This window comes from Ictidomys tridecemlineatus, chromosome 13, assembly GCF_052094955.1.
Source record: "Ictidomys tridecemlineatus isolate mIctTri1 chromosome 13, mIctTri1.hap1, whole genome shotgun sequence".
Classification (NCBI taxonomy): Eukaryota; Metazoa; Chordata; class Mammalia; order Rodentia; family Sciuridae; genus Ictidomys; species Ictidomys tridecemlineatus.
In genome coordinates, this window is record NC_135489.1 from 47,876,210 (window position 1) to 47,903,956 (window position 27,747).

Sequence of the window (27,747 nt, forward strand, 5' to 3'; positions counted from 1 at the left end):
AAACTGGAAATCCATATGTAGTAGAATAAAATTTAAACCCTATCTCTCACCCTGCACAAACAATCTAAGTGAATCAAAGACCTGGGAATTAGACCAGAAACTCTACACTTGCTAAAAGGAAATACAGGCCCAACAGGAACTGACTTCCTTAACAAGAATTCAAAATTATAAGAAGTAAGATCAAAAATCAATAAATGTGATGGCATCAAATTAAAAAGCTTCTTTACAGCAAAGGAAACAATCGAAAGCATGAAGAGAAAGCCTACAGAGTGGGAGAAAATCTTTGCACCTGTACCTCAAATAGGACATTAATATCCAGAATATACAAAGAACTCACAAAACAACACCCCCTTCAAAAAATAACCCAATCAATAAACAGGCAAAGAAACCAAACGACACTTCTCAAAAGAAGAAATATGAATAGTAAACAAATATATGAAAAAATGTTCAACATCTCTAGCAATTAGAGAAATTCAAACTAAAACCACATTGAGATTTCATCTTACTGTAGTCAGAATGGCAATTATCAAGAAAACAAGAAACAACAAATGTTAGTGAGGATGTGGGGAAAAGGGTACACTCATACATTGTTGGTGGGACTGTAAATTGGTGCAAATTTGGAAATCTGGAAAGCAGTATGGAGATTCTTCAAAAAATTAGGAATGGAATCACCATTTAACCCAGTTATCCCACTCCTTGGTATGTATCCAAAGAATTTAAATAAACAGCATAGGTATAGTAATGCAGCCACATCAGTGTTTATAGCAGCATAATTTACAATAGCTAAGCTACGGAGCCAACCTAAGTACCCTTCAACAGAGAAATGGATAAAAAAAAATGTGGCATATACACAATGGAATATTGCTCAGCCATAAAGAATGACTTTATGATATTTGCCAGCAAATGGATGGATCTGGCTACCATCATGCTCAGTGAAATAAGCCAGTCCCCCAAAACCAGAAGTCAAATGTTTTCACTGATATGTGGAAACTAACCCACAATAAAGAGGGAGGAAGAATAAGAGTTCGGTGGAGTAGACAATGGGGATTGAAGAGAAGGGGGAGGGAATGGGAAAAGCAAAGACAGTAGAATGAATCTAACCTAAAGTTTCCTAAGTACATACATGAATATACCACAGTGAATCTCACCCTCGAGTACATCCACAAGAAATTAATTTTTTAAAAAAGCTGTGGGTAAATGGCAGCAAGATCAATAGAGGGAAGGGAGCAGGAGGTGAGGAAAGGGAAGGGGAAGGAGAGATCTGGGGTCTAAACTGAACCATGATATATTCCATGCTTTTATTGTTATATCAAAACAGATTCTACTGTCATATATAACTAAACAGAACAAATTAAAAAAAAAACTATGACAGAGAGTGCACTGACTTGGATTATTGCAGTCTCCTAATTGTATATAATTTCTGCATTCGGCATATTCCAGCCAGGGTAGTTTTTTAAAAATGCAAATTGGGGTGTAGGATGGTACCTTCTCTGATTGAGGTGCTCTGAGGCAGAAGGTGAGGTTTTGGATGAAAGGTGAGTCATTTGGTTTTTAGATGTACTGTTGTTTTTTCCAAGAGCACAAATCCATCTTTATTTATTCTCCATTAGTTTAAATCCTTGAGGAAGACAGCATCACACGGATTCTGTGTCCAATGGCCTTAGCAGGAAGGTTGCTTTAGAATTGAGCCTGAACCACGCCACTGTTTCCACGGGCACGCGTTACCTTTCCCCAGATGACTCTGGTTTCGTTTAGTTTGCCACCAGGAGTCACTGTGTGGTTTTTTGCTTTGCACGCATAAGCACATCTCTTGCCCAAGGAGAACTCGGTTTCATCTCTGGCATAAACACTTTCAATTTTTAGAAGAGTGGTGTGCTCCCTTTGGTTCTGAAGATCCTGCTTTATAGCCAACAAAAAATGGCTTTGCACCACAGCCTCCCAGCAGGCCTCCACGGGCTCCAAGGTGGCAGAAAGAGGAGACATACTGATTTTGAAATGGCTGTGAAACATCCAAATGGGACACCCAGCAGTAATTTGATAGATGAATCTGAAGTTCAAGGGAGGGCCCTGGTTGGAGATAAAGCACTTCTGGCTTTATCTCCAGGTACTCATTAGTACCTGGGGGCCAGCTAAAATCAAGGCAATTACTAGGATTCTTCAGGGGCTCCTAAGAGGGAGAGGAGCAGCCTGCTGAGACTGGGACAATGGGGTACAGGCTTGAAGAGAGGAGAAGAGATTTGAAGTAAGTGATTAGAGAAAAAGCAGATCTTTGCAAGCACAAAGATATAATTAAGTGGTACTTAGGATTAAGGACAATGAATTTATAGTGACATCAATTTGCAAGGATGAGGGATTTTATCCAATAGCAATCACCAAGAATAGGAATGCTAGCCCAAATTTTAATTTACCAGTTCCTTTTCTTTTTTTCCCCCAGCCTGATTTAAAACATTGCCTGTGAGCTCTCAGAGCACCATGAATTTGACGTGTTATTAAACATTCATCCCATATCATCCTATCTAAGTCCATCTTCCCTTTGAACTTTGGAATCCTCCGTTTGTTTGTTATTTTCATTCCCAGCAATTCACATTTGTCGCCTCTCCAGGTTAGACTGTGAACTCTCTGAAAGGAGGAACTGTGGCTTCAACATCTTTGCAAGATCACCCCAGTGCAGGGTTCCACACACAGGGTACCCTCTGGAAACACTTGTGGGGTGGGATTGACTTTAATCTGGTACCCGCAACAGAAAAACAAACCAACTCTCAAGCAGTGATTTTAAGTTTTCAGACATGGAATTAGCAGTCTCTCTTTCAACCTTTCACTTTATGTTTTACATTAAGAGGTAGTTAGATTAACTCTACCATAGTATATGCCCACTTTTCTTTGGAGCTGGGGCCCTACGGGCAGCTCTATAAATTCTGAGACCATGAATAAGCTACTAAGTATCTCTGGGTCTCTTGAATCCTCACTGATAAAATTTAAAGGATTGAACCCAAAGATGGCTGATGTCTTTTCTTGTTCTAAAATCCAAATAAAGGTTACCTATAAACTATATCTGAAACCATTGCCTTATGACGAACATTGAAAACCTGGCTTCCCTACTGGAAGTGGAGAATTCGTTTCTCTGTAAAACTGCATTGTAATCTACAAAGTATATCACTTCTCTAATGAAGACCACATTTAATATTTAGCTACTGGTTTGGCTGCTGGTTAAAACATTTTGTCAGATGTAAGTCTGCTTTTCAGTGGTAGGTTTACCCATCCAGTGAAGGGACACCTTAGATTACTTTAGGAGTAAAAAGAAAAGAAAGCAGGAAGAATATGAAATGTGGCTCTCATGTGCATCTTGTTAAAACACTCTTTTTTTTTTTTTCACATGAGAAACCAGGAGTGTCAGTGACTTAGTCAAAATTAAGGAATGCTAAATGTCAAGGATAGTATCAGAATGCAAGCCCCACCCCCTTTTTAAACAACCAAATTGATCGAAAGTTTCCTGAAGGACAAAATCAGATGAAGGTAAAATGCCAACGGGTTGAGTTTAAACAGAGACTCTACTTTATTCTTTCCAGGTTCAAAAACAAACAATCCCAGTGATTAGCCTACGGGGCTGGCAGATGACATTCTGATTCCTCAACAAAAATATTTGTATTTTTGCATCACAGTTAGTACACCAATTGTTTAAATTCAATTAATTGAAAACAAGGAGAACTAACAAACCTAGAGCTCAATTTTCCTCCACTCTTTTGGAAGACATATGGGAAAAAAAAAAAAAAAACAAAAACCCTGGGGCTCCCTTCATTAGCAGCCAGGGTGGTGAGTCTCATTGTAAACCCACTTATAAAGGCTCATGGCTACCTGCAGAGCCAAGGAGTACAAATCACATTAGTGAAGACACCAGATGACCAAAGGAAGCAGTGAGGGCCCGGTAAAGCTAGTAAACAAAAGGCAGCATTCCAAATGAATGCCATTGCTAGAATCTGCTTTGTCAACTGCCTGATCTGAGAAGCCTAAAGCAGATTAGCTTAAAACAACAAAAGATTCAAATAAGATACAAAGAACTCTGTACTGACACATTAAGAAATTGTCTTCATTAGATCATCAGGTGCTTAAGAGTAATTATTTAGAAAAATAATTTCATCTAAATTGTGTTTGGGGCAATGAGGCCTAGAATAACAAAAACCTAAGTATAGTTCCTGATGTATCATGTTCATGGCCAAAATTCATGAGCCAGACATACTGGCCTTTTTTTTTTATTTTTTATTTTTAAACTTCCTAATATTTTGAAGTCTGTAATAACTTTAAAATTTATTGCCCACATCGTTTTGGCTTTACCAACTCTACTCAAGAGGGCTAGCTTAAGTACAAACTAGAAAAAAACTCAAACTTCTCCCAGTGTAATTCTAAGATGTGTAATAGTAGGCGGATCAGCATCCCACCCATTATCAGATGTGGGAACCATCAGTCTGAAGTGTTGCGAATGTATTGCACACAGGCAAAAAAAAAAAAAAAAAGTGGTTTAGATAATTTAAATAGTCCCCAAAGCCTAAAAGTCAAAACTTAGGTGTAATAATGAGAACCTTTCCTTGTAATTTTTCTTTTCCAAGAATTAATTTCTCATCATACCTCCTCACTTTCATTTGACTGTAATAATCATCCCTTACAAAGAACAAAAGTAGCTCCGTTTTCCCACTTTCCTTTGAAAGGCAAGCCCATTGTTTCTTCAAACTAACAGGGTGACAACAGGGCTTACACTGCCACAACAGGTCACGCCTTGCCTAACCAGCTGGTGTCACCTGGGGCTTTCAGGGCAGGTGAAAATTTGACTTCATTTGTGTTCAAGTGGAAAAACACCGAGAAAGTTCTGTGAGTCTAAACTCCAAAAAGCTCTTTTGGATCCACCGCCCCTATAGGTCTAAAAATGGTTAATTCAATCACATTGGTGGATAGAGGGAAAAGGAAGCATGAAGATAAAGGGACTTGTAGCTGAGCCACATTTCAAGTGGATTGCAAATGAGGGGTACAGCCACCCCCCTTGCCCATTGCAGACTCACCATGAAAGAAACCTTGGCCAGTCCTATATACTCACTGGTCTTCAGTTTTGTCACATAGACAAGTTGCAGAAACCTATCCTATGAAATCTGTGACTAGTATTTTTGCTCTGATGGTTCTTTATTTGCTGACTGCAACATGGAGTGTCTCCTTCCATTTTCTCAACTACTCTTTCTCTCAGCAGGCAAGAGGAGGCAGGGCCAAGAATCACGCAACCTGTGCTGCTCTGAAAGCAGAAAGACAGGTAGTGTGGCAAATCGAGCTCCACTCCTTTATAATCAGGTGACTTGAGGCTCATGATCTGTGAAATGAGACTCTCTTCCACCTCAGGGAGAAGGTAATGTATGTGAAGCATGCAATAAATGTTGATACCCTTCCCTATAGAGATCCCTATCCATAGAAAGAACAATGTTTTTACACCTTCTAGAGTTTTATTGTACATATTATCTCAGTTAATCTTTATCAGACAACCATGCTCATAAGTAGCCAAACTGCTACTCAAATGCATGTCTTACTCTAGAACCAATGTTTATTCTATTTTAGTGCTATTTGAGGGGCTGCGGTAATGGGACCACAATGATCTCCTATATCGTCATGTGGGGTGGAGAGCATGGCTTAAACTGGGAGAGATCCCAAAAACACACAAAGGGGAAAAAAATAGATAAACAAACAAACCCATACCGCTTAGTAGGTTAACTGCTAGAGAGGTAAGTCGCATTTGAGGCTTGTCAACAAAGCGTCCACTTCAGAAGGCAATGAGAATGAAAGCGTAAATATGATTACACCATTCTAGGTTCTAGGTCTGTCTAAGAATGTCGTTGTTTTAGGTGTGGCAAAGAAACGCTTATAAAAATAATACACGTGCCAAATATTATATTAGTTCTAAGGTTAAGAGAGCTTTCCTTATTGCCTTTGGATGCAACCAACTTCTAAATTAACCAAAAATTTCTAAATAACATCCCCGATCTGCACTGGGAGCTTGGATCACCCTTTGCTTCACTGGGGTCCTCACATAGCATTCGGAGGTAAACATGCTAGCACTGATGACACAAGGACACAGACTCCAAAGGCTGAATGACTTGTTCAAGAAAGTTACTAGTGCTGAGATTCTACCTGCATCCCTTAAACTCTGTATCTTGTGCTCTTCAAACTAAACACAGCGTATTCCCTATGATCACAGGAAAGATTCTGTGAAATGATCCAAACTTGCAATCAAAATTGTTAGCTAAAAAATCAACGGAGAACTAATTAAGGAAAGGTTGGATCAACTTGAGTTTACTTATACATTCTGCGAAAAATACCTACTTAAAAACTTCTGAGGTCAGTCTGCCAAAGATAATTGGTTTAAATATGAAAAAAAAAGTGTTATTCCTGGTCTACCAGAGAAGTCAGACTAAAAGAACATAAGATTCCTAGTCTCCTCTTACATAATTCTATAATTCTGACTACTGTTTGTCTTTTCTAGACTTCAAGTTCCCTCTCTCTCTCTCTCCCCTTCCTCTATGACCCCCTCCCTCTCTCCCTTCCTTTCTTCCTGTGCTACAAATTGAACCCAGGGCCTCACCCATGCTCTACCAATTTGAGCTACACCCTCAAATTCCTAATAAGATAAATTTAAAACTTATTCCAGGTGCATGCTCAGCATCCACAAGATTCTGGGTTCAATCCCGCACATTGGAGGGTGGGGGGAATCTTAACCCAAAAGGACAATTTTTAATCACAGATATGATCTTTACTCTCCCTTATAACCTCTCATTCTGTCACCTACCTTGAGAAAGTCTTTGGTGAAAAGTAATCAAGGTAAGTGGGCTGATGGCATAAGTTGGAAGAAAATTGTTCTTTCTTTTTTTTTTTTTTTGAGTACAAAGTGAAGAAATGCAGGAGAATCCTGGGAAGAAACACCATGGAGATATAGTGATCATAGTTATGGCTGAAGATAACCAACTGACCAGTGAGGTGGAGTGGGTCAGCCCCGTAAGCAGGGTGCCCCGAATGGGCTCTGGTCTGACGGTGGTGGTGATGGCAGGATGATAAAAGGGCTAAATGATAAATCACAAGTTATAGCGAGGAAGAATAGAACGCATGTTCTCATTTGTTCCAGCAACTGTGCAACACAGATATATCTGACCTGAATGTAACAAAATAGAAAATCTGGTTGGAATTACTACTGTTTTTTTTCCTGATGAGATCAATGTGGCTGGTGAGACAGCTTTGAAATTCAGAATCATTTAGATCAGTGTTTCTCACAAAGTCTGGTTCAAGGACTGCATAAAGAACCTCCTAAAGAATACTTTTTATGTAGATTCCTTATCCTCTCTCCCAGAAATTTCTTAGGCAAGGTGTCAAGGGAAGAACTTGGGAATCTGAATTTCTGAATACAGATTGTTGCAAGATTTAGCAAATAGGTACATTAACCCAAGATGATGCTGTGACCTACGAGTTTTAAAACTATTTATTTGGATTTTAAAAAGAAAGATAAATTTTTTAAAAAAATTATGTATTTTACTTGGAATTGAACCAAGGGCACTTTGACACTGAGCTACACTCCCAGTCTTTTTATTTTTTATTTTGAGACAGGGTCTCACTAAGTTGCTTAAGGCCTCATTAAGATGCCATGGCTGACCTCAAACTTGCAATCCTTCTGCCTCAGCCTCCTGAGTTGCTGGGACTACAGGTATGCACTTACAATGCCCAGTGAGTTTATTAAATGGGATGCTTATTTTTTTTGAGAATTTTAATATTTATTTATTTATTTTGGCGGACACAACATCTTTGTTTGTATGTGGTGCTGAGGATCGAACCCAGGCCGCACGCACGTCAGGCGAGCGCGCTACCCCTTGAGCCACATCCCCAGCCCAGGATGCTTATTTTTAAGCATTAGCCAAACATATCTAAAATAAAGGAGGAAAAAAACAGATTAAAAAAAGAAAAATAACCCTTATTGTCCAACTTTCAGATTGGATAGTTGATCGTTTCAATCTTCTCCTTTGGAAAATGGAAATAAGCCAGTCATGGTGCCTGAGAAGCCCCTTGCCATCCTGTGGGTCTGTTCACAAAGCGCACAGAGGAATTCCTCAAAGGAGGTCTTAACAGCATGGAAGAGTTGGAAAGACCACTGTGCCCTGATGATAGCAACCCGTTCCTGGGATTATCGTTGTATCCAGCATTCCCTGAACGACTATAGCATTTGGCCTTTAACTTTCCTCTCAGCAAGGAACAAGTTCATATTAAAAATAATACAAATGATTATCAGTTGACTAAGTTTTACACTATAAAATCTAAAATTTTGAAACCCTAAGAATAAATAAAAAAATTTCCAATGGTTTTATGGCAAACATCATCCTCACAAAATTATTGGATGAAACATGATTCTTAGCATCCAAAGAAAGAAAAATTCCTCTAGTCTTTGTATTCCACTTTCCCCCCACAAATGGCTTCTACCAAGCTTTCAGGAATAATGGGATCCTGCTCTGCATGAATGGTCTATGTTCCTAAAGAATACTGTAGAGTGTTCAACTATGTAATGAGAAGCATCTGGTCTGCGGCATTCTGAACTACAGGAGCCTGCAAATGATACCTGACATCCCCATTTATGAAAAAAAATACACCAAAAAGTTATATTACTGAATACCAATTGCTAAAGCATTTCACCAGAGAAGGGATGCCTAAAAACAGGGATGTTCTGAGAACGTGGTCTAGAGCAAAGAAGGGTGAAATAATAAACAGACATATGGAGAGTCTGCAAAGATAAATTTTGATTACTAGCAGCATCCTGGTGTTCAGTAAATGCCAATGTGCCTCAGAAATCACAGCACTGCTGCCTGTGACATCTGTTGTGAGATGCCAATGTCAGTATATGCCATTAACGGGAAGGAATTACTATATAAATTGCAAAGTGAGTAACATTAAGTAGAGTGCACACACAGGAAATAAGTATAATCTCACCTGATGTAAGTGGGACCCAGTAGAATCTATTTGCTTATTCAAGTTTTCTCACTTCATAATTACCCTGTTGCTTTATTCTAACAGATATGTGGAAGGCTAGGTTGAATGTCATCTGACGTAGTCCTCATTTTATTTTGTTTGTTCTATAATGATGCTAGTGGACTACTGATAAAGCAGTCAGGACTTTCCTTAAGGTACTTACACAAGTCACCTCATAGAAGGAGGGGAGACACCCACCTTACATGAACAAACACGATGAAGGGAGTGTGTGAATTTTCAACAAAAGACAAAGCTTTGTAACAGAGGTGAAGAGGTAGTTTATTTTTCCATTTATATAAGTAAGAAGGAAAGAGACAGTGGCTGCTTCCCATTCCAAACTGTCCAGGGCATGACTTCTCTTTCTTAACAAATGAACAAAGTTGGCTACTGCAGTTTCCAGAGGGATCTGGAAAGGACTCAAGTCACTAATGATTACATTTCATCTGTAGCTAGTTTAACCTTTGAAACCAGCCAATAACAGAGACCAAGAGGGAAGGTCAATGCAGCCTTGTCCTTCTGGCATCCTCTCACTGTTCAGATGGAGAACAGTTTATTAAGAAGATTATTTTTTAAAAATGCAAACACTATATATAGAGACTATAATCAAGGTCTTCAAAAATTTCGTTTCAATATCCAGAACCTGAGAAACTCTTAGGTCTTAGGTGCTTATTTTCCCTTTTAATCGTTATGTAGAAGTGGAATGATAAAGCTTCCACATTTAAAAAAAATCACCAAAGAAAAATATCTTTTGTCCTTGATTCATCTCTCTTTTCACATTATTTTGGTCTGGACAAACCATCTGTTTCTAGAATGAAGACATTCTTGATATATGCCCAAAGACACACTATCTTTTTTTTTTTTATATAGTGTTGAAACATTCCTCTTAATGCTGGAGGTATGATATGCTACTAATAAATATAAAAAATACAAAATACATTGTTGCATATCGAAAATATACCACACAGTCACTGATATTTCAATCATGTATTCATTATTAACCAGGCTACAAAATATTAAATAACCTTCTCTTATTCTACATTTACACGTCCATTTTAAAAATGGGACATCCTCTTCTTTCTCCATAATAACCCCTTCTCCTGCTTATTACAGGGAAAGTGAGAACATGATCACTAAGATTAATGGAGCATTGGCAAAGTATTTTAGGTACAAATGACCCACTTTTATGTGCTGCCAGAAAAACTCAGCAAGGTTTTAGAAAGGAGAAAACCCGAAGTTCTTTTTCATTGAATTCATGCAGCCAGTGGGTGATAAATTGATTGTTCTCTTTGGATGGCAGGGTCAGAAAAACAGAGAGAAACATTTTCTATGACTGGCTAATTTTTTAAATTAATTAGTAACTGTTTTTTTCTCTTAAACCACTCTATGTTACTGAGATGAATTACCTTCAGTTTTAATCACAACTCTCTTAAAGGTCAGTTCATGCTGCTAAAAGTGCAAGAGGATCATAATGGATGCATTTTCTCCAGCAAGACAAAATGCAACAGGATCATCACTTCCTTTTCCATAAAGGAAGGAGAAAAGGGATTGAACTTACCCTCTGGACTATTATTTTCCTGTAATTAGTTCTTAAAAACGTCATGTATTTTGTGAAAATCATCTCTTTGGTTTATCATCTTAAAAAAAAACACTAGAAATAGAATTGGTAATATATTAAAGTTTAGATCACATTGAATGCTCAAGAATTCTAAATTTAAGACTTATCTAAATATGACTATCAAATGTGAATTAAAGTAAGATTTGAAACTGGGAGTGGTAGCTCACTCCTGCAGTCCTAGCTACTTGGAGGGCCAAAGCAAGGGAATCACTTGAGCCCAAGAGTTTGAGACTAGCCTGAGCAACAAAGCAATACCACCTCTCAAAAAAATTTTTAAAAAAAGAGAGAAAGAAAGAAGATTTTTCACTTACTTGGTCTTGGCCATGAATTTTCATAAAAGTCTGAATCTGGCCCTTCAGGTACTACAGTCATTACAAAATGGTTACTAATGTCAGCTAATACTTAATGCCCACTTTAATGAATTTTTCCCATAAAATCAACAGTTAATTTTATTTAAAACCAAGGTGTAGCTATCATTTCACTGGGTCCTTGGGAAAAGCACGGACAGAAGTGGAGGTACAGCTGCTGCAAACCTTGTCTCAAAACACTGATGTTAAGAGAGTGCCACTGGTGATCTATATTCAGAATCACCAAACCAAAACATTATGCACAGCATTAATATTGAACATAATTAGCCCATGAACCCAGATATATGTGCATGTGTGTGTGAACAGTATGCTTCCTTACAGACATAAAGTACTGAGAGACCTCTAGTACCTAGCTCAGAGAGACAGTCAAGTACCTAGACACGAAAGAAAAAATGAATTTTTTACTGTGGAATAATCAAAGAAACTGGAACTGTCTTGTATTGGAGGTACAAGCTCATCCTTGGGTATAAAGCAAAATAGCAGTTTACCAGAATCATGACACAGATCTCAGGGAGAAATGACAACTCACCTGAAGGGAAGAGACTTCATTTCTAGAGAAAATGACAATAAAATAAAAATATGGCTGCTCAAGCCACATAATGTAGAGGCAACTAACCCTTCACTAAGGACTTTAACAGTCCCTGAGGATATCATTGTATTTCAAAGCAGCACAATAGAAGAGCTTTATAAAATTATGACTCTGAGTCAATCAGTGCGCATTATTTAAAAGGCAGAGTATTAACTAATGTATGTTAGAAAAATTTTTTACTAAAATAACTAATTTTAAGAAACCTGAATTTCAGTTAGCTGGAAAATAAAACTATTTGAAGCAACTTTACTATTCCTATGTTTTATGTAATGTATTCTATTTGTAACTTTTAAAGGCTTTTCTGAATAGGTTCATTTCACTCCGAGTAACCATAAGAAATGTATTTTCCACATTATCACTATTGTTGACTAGATTAATTTATACAATTGAGAATTGGACTTTTAAAGAATATCTTCTCAGATTCTAAAATTATTTGCCTTGTTAAAAATGTGTTACTGACCTGCTACCAGTTTTTGGTAGTACTGTGGTATCTCATTCTTTCCTATGACTACAAGATACCATTACTGGCTTGTAATAAGTCTCACCTATTCTGTGATTTATATAATTTTAAAAGCTGAACTCAGGTATTAAGGCCCCTGAAGAGATCTGCATGAGGAACAAGTGGAAGGGGTTGTTTGAAACAAAGAGTCCTGATTCATTAGTGACTCCTTGAACATCACAATGTCATGGATGTAATCCAAGGGTCTTGAAGGATTCTATGAAGACAACAGAATAAGAAGATTTCAGAGTAGCTGAAATCTTTAACTCTCTTTGAAAATCTTCTGTCACAAGTCAGAAGGATAATGTCTCTTTTCACCCAATGAGAAAGCTGTTCTCACACGAGCATAATTAATCTTCTGACACCATGACAAAGAAATTCCTTAAAAGGATTTCTCCGATTTCCTCTCAAGACAGAAGATTGTCTTTATCCATCATCTGTTCTTCCTGATCCCTCCTTTTTGAATATCCACATCAGCAGAATTGTCCATCAGAGGAGACAGCAGGAGGGAAATCTCTGCATGATTGATAGGGCCCCAACGCTCTGCAGGCCTATTTAAGTGCAAGCATCTATTGTTGCAAACTTACTTTACAGCAGTTAAACAAATATAATGGTCACCAATTCAACCATTGTGCAGCTCAGACTTGACTAAAACTAGTAAGTGAAGTTTGCTAATGACAAGCCACTGATTTTGAAGCCAGATAAAAACTCTGCAGATGAATTAGCCTGATATTTATTTACAAAAAAAAAAAAAAAAAGAAAAGAAAATTTCCAAAGGTAGGGAACAGTAGATGTATACTGGTATCATATGCTATACTGTATTTCCATTGGCATTCCCATTAAAAAACAAGAAAAAGTCTAATACTTGTTTAAGATGGAGGAGTTTGTTTTGTGTTTTTTATCTAACAGCCACTCAATACTTCTGACCCATATCATGGCAATGTGGAGGGAGGGAAGATCCATGTTATCATCCAAAAAAATCGGGTGTGCCAAGAAGAAAGTGCTACTAACAGTCATTTATTTATCTTTTTGTAGGTTCATCATAGAAACTTTTTCAAAGACAGCTTTGGATACGTCTGCGTGTTCTTACCAGCACCTGTGAAAGAAAATGGAAGGCTGTTGGAGATTCCCCGTGTGTACCTGGCACTACTTCCTTGGGTGGAACTAATGAATCAGAGGAATATAGATCAGTTTCAAGCAGAGGAGCAAAGCACACTAGACAAAGGTGCAATCCACAGAAAATGCAAGCCTAGCTCTACTTTCGAAGCAACTTGTATGAAATGGAAACAAATCTAGAGATTTCACTAAGCTGCTGGATGAGCAGCCCCAGTATCAGCAGTAGAGGTCACAGCATGCTCTGTGTTCTTTATAGATGCTGCCAAGAAAGGACACTTGAGCCCAGACACCAGGACACACTGACACCATGAGTTCTGTTTACACCACAGTGACCTTGACAACTCAGTTCTGGACGCACCCTGTGAAAATATTTGTTTATAACTTCCAATCCTCAAATACGGAGGCGAGCCCTCACAAGCCAGGGGCCATGCTCATTGGTGCTCCCCTTGACATGGTTAGAAGAACAGACTGACATTGCCTGTTTCAGGTGGGGCTTCTTCTCCAGCTGACCTCTCAGCTAAGAGGACCAAATCTGACAGCTGGCCTAGAGCCAGAACCATGTATTTTCCAATGAGAAATGTGGTTTTCATTTTTCTTAAAATACAGAGTTAAATTCTAGGTTGATTACCTCTTTGAAGTCCTACAGGAAAAAAAAAAAAAGTATATCCAGGATAAAGATGCAGGAAAATCCTATGGATAAAGAGGGATGATAAGCAATTTAAATGAAGGATATGCCTTACCCCAGAGTTTGAACATAGAGAACCTAGAAATCAATAGAGAGGGGGCTGGTAGTGAAAGTAACCCAGGAGAGAAGGCTAGATGGCAGGTGTGTACATACAGCCCTCCCCAGTGAAGGGACAGAAAGCTCTCAAGGTCTCACATCACCCACAGCTTCACATTGTTGATTAACAGTTCTTTGGTAAATAGCCAGTCTTTCCACTAGGATTATGAGGGTTTTTTGGGTGGCAGATAGTGTTTTGGGGTGGGGTCAGGAACCAATTCTTATCATTTTTGTTTTTCAGTTATGCAAAGGATAGCATTTTGTTAAAGAAGACCAGCAGTAAACACTTATTAGTTGGAACTGTTAGGTTGGAACTTGAGCAACAGGCTATTAGCACTGCCCAAGGTCAGGTGTATAAGACCCAAGAAGCCAAATCTTCCCAGATACTCAAGGTGGAAAATCAATGAGGTCCTTGAGATTAAGTCAAAATCCAAAGAAATATCTTGCCTACAGTGATCCTTGGGAGTTAAATCCTGAAGGAGAAAACCCCAGCAGTGCAGGTGCATATGTGCGTGCATACACAACACACACACACAAACACACACACACAATATCAGGGCAAAACAAGCATTTCATTCTATTTTCCCTTCAGAGACATCTTTGTAAGACCAGGTTAGTGTTAATGTGGCTTCTTAGAATATTTTAAGACTACTGTGCTCAGAGCACTGACTCTGGGTTAAGACAAATGTTTAAGACCTACAGATCACAGCTCTCCCACTTCCCCAAAGTGCACATGATCCAGTCTGTCTCTCTTTGCCTCACTTAACTCACATACAAAATAGGAATAATAATGGTGGCTGCACTTCACGGGGTGGTTGCAAGGATTAAATAGAAATCCTGGCATTTGGCCAACATTAAGTATACGATAACTGTTTATTATTCATTCTGTGTTGTCCCGCCCTTTCCCCTCATTCACACAATTCTTTAAACACACACATTCAGTTCTATTTCTGATAGTTCAGGCTGGAATCCATACACATGTGTATACATACATGCATTCTCTCCCACACATACACCCCTCTCTCTCTCTCTCTCTCTCTATCTCTCTCTCTCCCCCCCATACATACACCCCTCTCTCTCTCTCTCTCTCTCTCTCTCTCTCTCTCACACACACACACACACACACACACACACACACACACACACACACACAAACAGATACCACAGCCTTTGGTGCTTTAAGAAAGGAGTAGACTCAACAGACTGAGCTATGTGGACCCTTCTGAGCAACAGAGGCAAGAAAGAGGAAATTAGGCAGAACCAACAAAGAACAGGACGGCCAGGGTGACGCGAAGGCTGGAAACACACAGTCCTCAGATCTTGCTCTGAACAACTGCAGACCACGGGTGCCTCACTCTGCCTCACACAGCTCAGCTTCGCCAACCCAGTTTCCTGGTTGTCTTGGCCCAGTTTTCAGTTGTGTATCCAGGAAGCACTCCGCTACCCAAAGCACGTTCTGTACTTGCTTTTATTTTGTTCAATTTAATTTGTTACACCAGGTGCCAAGTATTGGAACAGATGCTGAGAATTTGTATGTGACTAAGACCAGACTGTCCAGAAGTTCTCAGGGGGATCAATTTAACAATTCCATACTGTGTGATCAGAGTTCTCACCAAGGATCACACACATGGTGGGAGGCAGCCAGAGGGAGGGTGGGAGGGGCACTGAGTCAGGACTTCAAAAATGAGCAGTTCACATGACATAGGAAGGGTGGGGCTGAAGACATTCCACAGAAAGGACCGAGGAGCAAAGGGTGGTAAATGAAGCAGGCGTCACTTTGTGTGTGTCTGAGGAGTTAGGCTGGAGTGGAGCTAGGTTAAGAAGGCAATTGGGATTTCTTTCCTTTTTGTTTTTTCCTTGACAGACAAAGGGGAGTGCTTGAATATTATAGGCAAAAGAGGGACATAATCTAATTTGTTTTCCTAAAGGATATTCATGGGCCAAATGGAAGACACTGGAGAGGGAACAGGAAGAGGAATGGTTAAAAAAAAAAAAAAGCAGAGAACTTGGAGAGGAGATGATCGAAATAGTTTAGCCTAGAGACAATGAGGGACTAACAGGACAGTGGAGATGAGATGGCATTTATTGACTTCCATGGGACGAAACATCGACAGGGTTCAGCGACCTCATCACACATGAGACATAAGCAGAGGAGGGGAAGCCTAGGATCACTGGGAAATGCCTAGTTTGAACACTCCAGGAAATGTCATGTCATTCATTTGGACGGGGCAGGTAGGCAGTACAAGCATTGTTGCCCTACGTGCCATTTGTGTGACTTTGTGGAATCACACGTCTCTCAGGGCCCCTCTTTCACTCTGCTTCACTAACATCTGGGCTGCCCCAGGAGGGAATTTAAGAAATGTTAAGAAAAGTAACATTTTTCAATTTGTTTTTAATAAGGTGTTCTTCTACTTCCTTTCCAAAGGAATCCTATAATACCCACTATCAACCCCAATTGACAGTTGCCCCAGAATTTCAAAGTTGCATTATTTGTTTCATAAAATGAATGGCTCAGTGGATTTTGTGGCTAGTCTAACCTTTAACCATGAGACAGCTAGGTGAGGGGAAAAAAAAAGATGACCAGACATTGGCCAAAAGGCTCCATGTGCCAAATGGGAGATGAGAGCAAGAAGGAACAACAGGCAGCTAATACTTTTATTTTACTGCTAAGGGAGTTTCCAGATGGGAAGACCAGGCTTAGCAATGAGTTTCATACAGAGAGGTCCTGGCCAAAAAGAACTTTTCAGGAGGTAGTAGTCTTCATCTAATGTTATTGTTTTGTATGTATTTATTATATCAGATTAAAAGATGATTTGCAATGATAATTACAGTGTTACAAATCTAAGCAAAATTAATATGGTACTTTAATGAAAAGCAACTTGGTTTATTCACTAAATGACATAATTACCTAGCACATTTACTTCTATACTGAGACTATAAAGTGACTATAGAGTGGGGGAAGGATCACAGACAAGATGGTTGGAGTTTGAGCAACCAGCTTTCTTGAACCCTGTGAAGCGTCTTTGGGGGAGGAACTGATACCATGAGTCACATCTCAGGCCTAGTTTGCCCCTCTGTGAATTTCCTAAAAGTGAGAGAGAAATAAACTCTTTGTTTTAGTTAAGCCACTATTTCTTAACTCTGTTACTTATTGCCAAACCTAATTCTAACAAAAACAATTCATTTTAATATTTTTCCTATATAACCTTACTTCTGTGTTGTTTTTGTGTATGCTCATATAATTTCCCTTACAAAAAGTAGGTACCATACTGTTACACTGCTTTTTTTAAAAAATCAATTTACGGTATTTTCTTAAGCTAAAAAACCCTATGATAGAATCTTTGAAGATGCCATAGAATGCATCATTGTTCATCGTTCATATAACCCATTCTCAATTTGGGAATAGTTAGTAAATAGTTTTACCTATCAGTGGACTTCCATGATTTATTAAAATTTACTAGCTGACGCCAGGGCCAAAAAATTATATTGCAGTGCCTTTAAACAATAAGCCAGTATAATAATACTAATATAAGTAAATGCAAATTATAAATATTTTTTGCTTACTTGCTTGCTTGCTTGCTTCCTTCCTCCCTTAAAGGGATTGAAACCAGAAGCACTTTAACACTTAACTACATCCCCAGCCCTTTTTATTTTTTTATTCTGACACAAGGTCTCACTAAGTTGGTTAGGGCCTCGCTAAATTGCTCAGGCTGGCCTTGAACTTTCAATCCTCCTGCCTTAGTCTCCCAAGTCATTGAGATTACCATGAACCACTGGCATGAACCACTGCACTGGACCCACCCACTTTCTATTAGATTTGAACACAGAAGAGAGGTACAAGAAGGAACTAGCAAGAACTTGGTTATCTGTCTGTTAAAGGTGGAGAAAAATGGTAGATAATGCTGCAAATCTGTATAAACTTATTATAATTAACATTTTCCTAAAAAAAAATCAGACTAGAGGGTTCATCCCCATAAAAAAAATGATCTCTTTATAAGCTTACTTAAACAACTTGGGCAAAAATAGATAAAATAGATAATTGAGTAGAATCAGATAAAATGTAGGTAAGATTTCTCTATCAAAGAAAATGTTGGTGTTATAGGAAAACTCAGAAACTGTAAAATTGTGTCTAAATGTGGCATCAAATAAGCAAAGTAGATATTCAAATAAATTCTTACAAAAAATTTTATTTAAAACCTTTCTAAAATTTCAGTGAGTACACTGAGAGCAATGAAAAGTCAATCCTATATATTAAGTTATAGGGATTTACAACTACACTATTACATAACTGCTATGGAATACAGTTGACCCATTAATTAGCTGATGCAAAACATGGCATTCCCTAGAACACCAAGTAGTGATTCCGTTTAGAAACATTAATAATAAAGATTAAAACAACAAAATTTTCTTCTGGTTTACTTTTAGACAAAATTTGCCAGTTACCTAGAATTTCCAGTTAGCTATTATTTTATCACATGAATACTACCTTTCACACTTAATCAAGATCTATCTATCCCCCAAGAGTCAAATGACACCATAAAAACTGCACTATATCTGCATTCAAACGCCCACAAATTAAACTTACCAATGCAGCTTTTATTCTTATCTGGAATGATAGGATAATGTGGTGATTTTTCAGTAAGGTTCAGTAAAATTAACTGGACATCTACAGTCATTTCATTAAATAGTATTAGTCAAGAAGCCTACGTAAGTACATACCCCAATTTTCCAATGATTCAAGTACAGTAAGAACTTCTCTCTCTAGGGGTCATTGACCCAGAATTCTTGACTACTAGAAACAGTGTCTAAAAGTAAACATCTAAGTATACAAACAGATACAACAGATAGCACAACACAAAGTTCACATTCTACAGGTATTTGCACTTCATTCAAAGGAAGCCATCAAACATGAACTCAAACTAAGTTTTTCTCATTTTACTTGAAGAAGTTGCTTATGAGATCCCTAGCTTTTTGGCAGATCAAAAGGGTGGGATGTTAGAAGCAAGGACAAAGGCAATAAGAAAAAAAAGGGAAGCTTTTAATCTGACACTGACAGTGAAGACAGAAAAATCATTTTAAAAAGGAGAAAGAGCTTAAAATATACAACAATCTAAAGCTTTTTAGCTTAGGGTATAGTTCTAGTCCATAGCCTGGCCCCAAACTAAGATGATTGAAAATAACCTAATTAATAAATACAAAGGTACACTTCTAAGCAACTCATAATCTACAACATTTTGGAGTAGCTCTATAAAATGATTGCTTTCTAAAAATGTGGCATTTAAGAGGATAAATTCTAAAGCCCCTACACAACTTCAATTTTCATGTTTCTCTGAAAATTTCAGGAACTCTTTATTCTCCAATCATGAAACACATAAATATTTCTCTTAAAAATTTTAAAACTAATACTTTAGTATGCAGAACACACTTGTGATGTGTGTGTGTGTGTGTGTGTGTACACGCATAACAAAAAAGTAACTTTTTCTCACTCAATATCTCTCCCTAGAGATAATCACTATTACCAGTTTTTGTTTCTTGGTCTAAGGGAGGATAGTATGTAATTATAATATACATACACATATACATGTGTTTATATTGACACAAATTGTAGCATACAGCAAACACTCTTCTGCATCTTACATTTTTTACTTCACAGTAGATCTGGGAGATTTTTATATGTCAGAACATAAAGAGCTGCCACACTCTTTTATGGCTGTATAGTATTCCATGGTTAGTTGGACAGTTCAACAGTGACTAGCCAATTTTTGGCTATAACCAAGAATGCTGTGGTAATTAATTTTATGCACAACCATTTCAAACATATATTTCAGCAGGATAAATTCCTACAGTGGGATTGCTAGGTATGTGCATCTAACATTTTGATAGATATTGCTAAATTGTCCTTCATAGGAAGTACTAATTTATACAACTCCCACCAACAATGTATCAGAGTACCTTCTTCACCCTACCTTCAGCTGTTATCATAACTTTTAGAACTATGATTATTTAACTGAGAAAAACTGTGGCTTCTTGCAGTTTTAATTTGTATTCCTCCGATTTTAAGTGATGTTAAGCATCTTCTCAAGTTTAAGTGCCATTTGTATCTCCTTTCTATGAAATAGATGATCATATTCTTTACCTTTTTCCCATATATTGTTAGTTGATGTAGAAGCACTCTTTACATCGTAAGGAAATTTGGCCCTTGTGATATGAATCACAAATATTTTTTCAGTTTATCATTTGTCTCCTGACTTTTTATATTGTTATACAATTTTTTTATTTCTATGTGTTGAATTAATCAATCTTTTATTTTCAAACTTAAAAGATTTTGCCCCTGAGGTCACTCCACTTACTTTGATAGCTCTGAGCTTCATCTAGGGCCTTCCTCTCTGAGCATCTACCCATACCCTCGTTTGATCTCCTCTGTATGTGGTAGTGCTCTTAATGCATTATAGTTTGGGGTTTCAGATGTCTTCTAGCTTTGACAAAGTTTTTTTTTTTTTTGGAGAGGGTTGCATGGGATGAGACCTAGGGCCTCACACATGCTAGACAAGCACTCTAACACAGCTCTAGCCCCAGCCCCCAAGTTAGAGTTTTATATCTGTTTCTCTTTCCTCGATTGCTTTTGTGGGATTTCTGAAAGTAAAGGGGAAAATAACTTGAAGATCCCTATGTTGAACGTTTCTAGTATATCCCCATGATTAAGCATAATGTTTGTTTGGGGTAGATATAGAGTGTATCAGGCAAAGGAAGGATTCACTCCACACACACTTTAAAGAGTTTTTAACCAAAACCAGATGTCGGACTTACAAAGTTTCTTTTTAACATCAATGGAGATGATCATATGGTTTCCCCACTAATGTACAAGATTATTTGAACAATTCTAGATTTCCTAAAATAAGACATACTTGGCAGAGGTGTATCAATATTCTTTTAGAACACTTTTGTATTTTCTGAAGTTATGTTTGGTGCTATCTTTGTCGAGGCTTTCGACGGATGTTATAAAAAAAATCATAAAAAGAATTTTAAAGCTCTCCTTCTTTCAAACAGTTCAACAGAACGGAAAGTTTTGTTTCTTAGAAGTTTAATAGAATTGCCCAATGAAGACATCTGGAATTGATGTTCTTTTGGGGAGTGGCTCTTCCACCATTTTCTATTTATTACAATTGGTGAGTTTACATTGTCTTCTGAATTCAGTTTTGACAATTATATTCCCCTATAAAATTATCTATTTCATTCATATTCTAAAATGTCTTTATATAGCAGATCAATATTATTTCTTAGAATTCTTTTAACCAGCTTTTTTTGGGGGGTGGGGAGTGTTATTATTTCCTCATTAGCATTTTTTCCTTTGTGATTTATGTTTTCTTCTTCTTTTTATACTAAATTATCTAAGTTTACCAGTTGCGTACCACCTAATCCCCAAGAAATCAAGTTCCTGGAGCACTGGAGCTGGACTACTTAGATACAAATCCTATTTATTTCACTTACTAGTTGTGAGATTAGAAAGCAAGTCATGATGTCTTGCTGCAGCTCCATTTTCTCATCCATACAACATGGATAATAACAGCTCCCTTACTGAATATTTATCAGGAGGATTAAGTGAGTCAATATCTAGAATGACACCCAGTAGGAGCTTAATAATTGTTCTTGGATGACTTAATTTTATGGTAGAAATATTTAATATCAATTTTTAAATCCTATTTTATACTATGCTTTGTTTTTATTGCTTTCACCATGAAACTTTTACCATGTGACTTATATCTGCTTTCTGTATATGAATCTATTCTGATAATTTTGAAATGTTTTTTGGTAACTTATGACTTTATAGATTATATTTAACCTATTTATTTATGCATTATCTACTGATTTTTACATTGTAATGACAAATTCAGTGTATTTCTATACTTTTCTTTCTTTACACTCTTCATTCCTCCATCTAATTTTATTTTACTATATTTTTTCTGAATTTACCTTCATGATCAGTGTTATGCATTTATTTATTTATTTTTTAAAAATATTTATTTATTTTTTTTAGGTGTAGTTAGACACAACATCTTTATTTTATTTATTTATTTTTATGTGGTGCTGAGGATTGAACCCAGGGCCTAGCACGTGCTAGGAGAGCGCTCTACCGGGGAGCTACAACCCCAGCCTTTATTTTTAATTTATCAGCTTTAAATTAAATCTTGATCACTGGTTATAAAAGATGAAGAAATCAATGTTATTCAGTCATCTATGACATTCCTTCCCCATTTCCCTAAAATGTTTTTGATAACAGTGTTAGGTTTTTAAATTTTATTTCAGTCCCCAGATTTTGTTGTTGTTGTTTTAGTACCAGGGATTGAGAGCAGGGGCACTCGACCACTGAGCCACATCCCCAGCCCTATTTTGTATTTTATTTAGAGACAGGGTCTCACTGAAGTTGCTTAGTGCCTCACCATTGCTGAGGCTGGCTTTGAACTTGTAATCCTCCTGTCTCAACCTCCCAAACTGCTGGGATTATATTCCCAGATATTTTTAACTCTTATCCACAGTTAACAATTGATTCAATACTTATTAGAATCATAGAACCTATATTCCTGAGTTCTAACATGTTTAAAAATGTTTATCTATTATCTTTTTTTTATTTTTTATTTTTCGGTGGACACAACATCTTTTATTTTATTTGTATGTGGTGCTGAGGATCGAACCCAGTGCCCCGTGCATGCCAGACGAGCGTGCTACCGCTTGAGCCACATCCCCAGCCCTATCTATTATCTTTAAGTGACAGTTTGCCTGAGTATAAAATTTAGGAGTAGTGAGTCACATACAAATGACCTAACATCATTTGTAAACATATTTTAGATGTAGATAGAAGAGTAAATAATAGGAGAAACCCTCTTAATTTGGCACAATTGGGACTCACCATTTGTTGCTAAATTGAAAAAAAAAATCAGTTAAAATGGGTATTCAGGATTGGGTTTCATCAACTTGGTTAACTTAGGAAATATTTTTCCCATAATCCTGTTCCCTATATGGTTCTGGATTCGAGTGGGCAGATGTGGAAGGGCTGGTGTGAGATTTGGAAGGTGGAAGTGAGGAAACTGACATTACCCTCAGAAGGCAGTGGTAGTCAGAAATCGCTGCCAACTGCCATGGGTGCCAGAGTGAACACCCATTTGTTCTTGCTCTCCTCTATTCCACATCTAGGTTTTCTTCCAGATAGCAGGCCGAAAAAGGAACCCACACCCACCTCCAGAGGCTGGTTGTGTATCCACTAAGGCAACAGATCCCTGTAGGCCTCTCCGGGATGTGAAGGCCTCTTTCAATAGCAGGCCATGCTTGGCTGTTTGTCCACTCACACCATCGTTTCAGGATGACTGACCAATGACTATGATCACCAGACTCCCCGGTCATACCTCCATTTTCCCAGTTCCTCTCCTATTTGTGTAATTCCTAATTCCTAAAATAAATATCCTATTCTTCTAATATTCATAGGGGCTCTGTCTTCCGGATTGAAACCTGACAAAGCAGGGGCTTGTACACACAAAAAGATGCATTTATACATTTAATTTAAAACATATAAATGTAAATTCATCGGCCAATCTTTGAAAGACCAGAGCTTTTGCTCTGAGTATGAGTCTGCTGTTTGTTTGGAAGGTCTGTGCTATGGACTAAGTTGAACAGAATTAGATTCTGTACACATTACCTATAATTTCCAGTTTCCAATTGTTTAGAGTGAAATAATGCTTTAAATACACCTTTGAAACATAGAGTCCAGCTATTCTGTATCTTTATGACCTTCCCTTATCAACTCTTTTTACAGCACTTTCACCACACTATTTCTTTTTTTCCTCTTTTTTTTATTTTTATTTTTTTTATTGGTTGTTCAAAACATTACAAAGCTCTTGACATATCATATTTCATACATTAGATTCAAGTGGGTTATGAACTCCCATTTTTACCCCAAATGCAGATTGCAGAATCACATCAGTTACACATCCACATTTTTACATAATGCCATATTAGTAACTGTTGTATTCTGCTACCTTTCTTATCCTCTACTATCCCCCCTCCTTCCCTCCCCCCCATCTTCTTTCAACAAGAAATGTTTTTTGGTAATTCACCTTGATCAAGTCTTTCCAAATCGTTCAACCTACTTTTCACAAAATTGGTAACTATCTTTGTTTTCAGCTTACATTTCATGGGTTATTTAATGTCTAATTAACGTGTGCATTTACAATAGTAACTGGTAAGTGCATGTTCAGGAACTCTTAGAGGAAGAAATGCTTGAAGCACCAGATTGTAGCTTAAGACCTGTGAATACCCAGCATCAGTGTGCTGTCAGTGCATCTGGTGAGCATGTTACTCGTGGAATGGAGAAACCTGATTACTTCTCCAAAGTTGAAAGAGCTGCCACCAGGAGCTGACAATGTGAGGGTGTATCTTAGAGGTAGAGTCCTGCTGGGTTCATTAAGCTGTCACTACAATGGGAATCTGACACATTCCACAAATGGTTTTTGGAATGCATCCCTGATATTGGCGTGTTTACTTATTTGCTTCATCTTCTTGAAGGCAGAGAATATGCATGACAAAGTATTGAGTTTCAAAACTCACTGTTATTTTGAGTTTTCAAGCTTTTAGGTATTAGAAGGTCGAGACCAATTATGACTAGGTTTTGGTTCATAGATGTGGGCCTTGTACAATCAAGGTCATACTGTTCTTTGGCAGAATTTAGACCAACCTGTAAGAGGTTCACAGTTAAAATAATTTGGAGAGTATTAGAGTCTTTAAAGTCAATATGCTGTCTACATCAATCTGAGAGAAAAAACAAAACCAAAAAATCTGTAGAAGACACCTTTATGGACCATGGAGACTTTATCTGAATTGAATCCATTGTATTTAATATTACTTGCTGCTTTTATCCTTGACTCGCTTTTCCGAAATGGCTACTACGTTCACAGTATCCTCTCATTTAACCCTTGCATCAAATCAATCCTGAGATGATTTATCCTATTTTCTCTCGGAGGAAATCAGATCATCGAGGTTGGAGACCTGATCAAGGTCACCCGGATGTCAGTGGACAGAGCTGAAACTGACCCCAGAACACCTCAAAAGCTTTCAGTTCAGAACTGAAAGGAACATAGGGAGTGGGAGATCACGCTTCTTAGTCCTATGAGAGACAACGGATAAACTGATATTTGTTTTTAAAATTTAAAAATTATATAATGAGTTTGCAATTATTTTTTAACATACGTAACTGTGGGTAGGGGAATCAAAAATGTTTTAGGAAAGAAGATGCCTATCTTGATACACTTACATCTAATTGCCAACAATGGTAACAACAAGAACAACTTTTTTTTTAAACTCACAGTCATAAGTGATGGTCACAATAGGGCAGTATAACTTTGGGTTTATATAGATACTTTCTTTTCAACTGGAAAAGTTGCCTGTATCTTTTACAACAGACCAATAGCAAGGAGGTGTTTTTCACTGCTAGGTAACATGGGAGAAAGCAAGCTCAAAAAATTCCAGGAACACAAAAGCAAACAGATAAGGCAGGAATAACAATCTCGGCTGGTGTTCTGCCCATTAGCCCTAGCTTCATCTCCTCAGCCACCACCAAAATGAGTCAGTGCCATTTGGCGGAGACAAAAAGACCTGGGAGACAAATTTCAGCTGTAATCTTAAGAGTGTTCTGATATAATATTGCACTTTCTCTGGTTTTTCTATAATTTGAGCCAGATCTCTCTCTTTCACCACTTAGACAAAGACTGCCACAAAAGGAAATTGCTCATGCTCTAGTTTTCCTGATGCCTTATAATGCAAGTGCTTTAGATGGCAGATTGGCTTTTTGCTTGTCACAAACAGAGGCTTCCTCTTTTACTGCAATAAGCAGACTACATCCAGCAACTCTCGCTCTGTAGTAAAATTAATAGTTACATCCTCCACCTACCCTAAATCAATTTTGAAGAAGGTATATTTTGCATACCCTTAACAAACATATCCAAGACCACGAGAACTCCAATCATAGTCTTTGGGAAGATCTGGGTTTAAACCTTCTGGTTTGAATTATTTTAAAATACAAGCATTTTTGCATAAATAATCACCTATTTGGGCAAAACTCTCACCAGACTTAATGTTAATGGTCCCTACCACAAATCATGCCCCTGACTTTAGTTATACTCTTTGAACTTAAATACATTTTGTTTGAACACTACCTTCTAGTTGATCATCATGTGTTTTATGTGTTATCTTTTCTATTCAGTGCAGACATCCTGAGAGACAGAGAACTTCTATCTCTGTTCTCACTCAAGTCATAGAATGGGGGAGGGGCTGGCAAGGACAGGAAAGTAACACGGATGGTGTATTGTATGTCAAGTCGTCTCCAGCTGCTAGTACAATGACTTTCCATAAACTGCTTATGGTGCAGCCATTATTATCCTCATTTTCCTAAAGGAAAGAAAAATAGGAAACTTAGGTGAGAGAAGTTGGAAGATTTCTCCAAGGTTACACAGCTGGTTAGCAGTCAGGATGAGATCCAAATCAAGATATGCCTCTCTTCCCACTATCTCACATTGCTTTCCTCTGCCAAATTTCAAAACCATTCATTGTAAGACCTTTATAACAAAAGGCAATAAATGCTATTTTAAACTGCAAAAAGGAAGGGCAAAAAATAACCTTTTCCTGTCTCTTTAGAATTACTGCAGTCCTCTCCTGCATTTATTAACACTTTCAACTGAAGTTTTAGGAAGTATTTATATTACCTTCCCCTGATTATCAATGCAATTCATGCTCACATACGAAATATGGTGAATAGAAAAAAACATTAAAGAAACTTAAAAGAATCACCCTAATCTTAGCACTTAGATGTAACTACATCAACACTTTGGCTTGTTTCTTTCTGGTTTTGCTTTTTTCCTCCCATATCTTTTTGTATGCATTTCTTTTTATTATTTATTTTTATTATTTTTTTAGTTGTAGATGAACACAATACCTTTATTTTATTTATTTATTTTTATGTGGTGCTGAGCATAGAACCCAGAACCTCAAACGTGCTAGCTAGGCAAGCACTGCTATCGCTGAGCCCCAGCCCCAGCCCTTTGTATGAATTTCTCTTCACAAAATTAAGATCAAGCTTCATATTTCCTTCCAAATCTCTTTCACATAAAAGCATAGTGGAAAGTGTATCATGTTATTAAGACCTTTTTCTACCTTCTGAATTGGACAGTTCTGCCCTTCAACCAGGCAAATGCCCTGGACACTACATAGGAATCCTGCTCTGCCCCTCCTTACCTACATCCCTTACTCAAGATGAGGGGTTCACAGAGAAAAGAGGATGCATCCACACAACGTGTGCCATACTTCTAGACTCCAGGACATTTGGAATCCTGAACCATCATGACCAAAAGCATTGATGAAAGGCAATAAATGCTATGTTAGACTTCAGACTGTTGTACCTCAGGCCCCACAGGGTGCAAGGGGTCAGAGGATACTGATGGAACTTGAATGTGAGGGTTGGAGGTGTTTCCACTGAAACAGGGCTGGGCCGAGTAGGGGGCGTGGCTGCCTTTCTCCAAACCACCACCTTCCAGCTTGGCATTCCAGGAGTCTTGAGAACTCTAAATTTAAATCTGGCCTTCTGGGTCATGAGGAAGGTGTATTTGTCAAATTAGAAGGATGAAACATACTTTAACAGTCTCTTAGCTTGATATATAACCTTTAAATATTCAGACACATGTGTGTTTCCTTTTTTCCTCTTGCCTTGGG

At 37.8% G+C, this 27,747-nt stretch overlaps 1 protein-coding gene and 1 pseudogene across 10 annotated transcripts in view; both read right to left on the reverse strand.

The window, feature by feature from the left end:
- Greb1l (GREB1 like retinoic acid receptor coactivator) overlaps positions 1-27,747 on the reverse strand; it is a 310,330-nt gene that overhangs the window by 202,560 nt on the left and 80,023 nt on the right. The window lies entirely within an intron of this gene.
- The window catches only part of LOC101970656 (large ribosomal subunit protein eL33 pseudogene), a 75,896-nt pseudogene continuing 49,760 nt past the window's right edge, over positions 1,612-27,747 (reverse strand).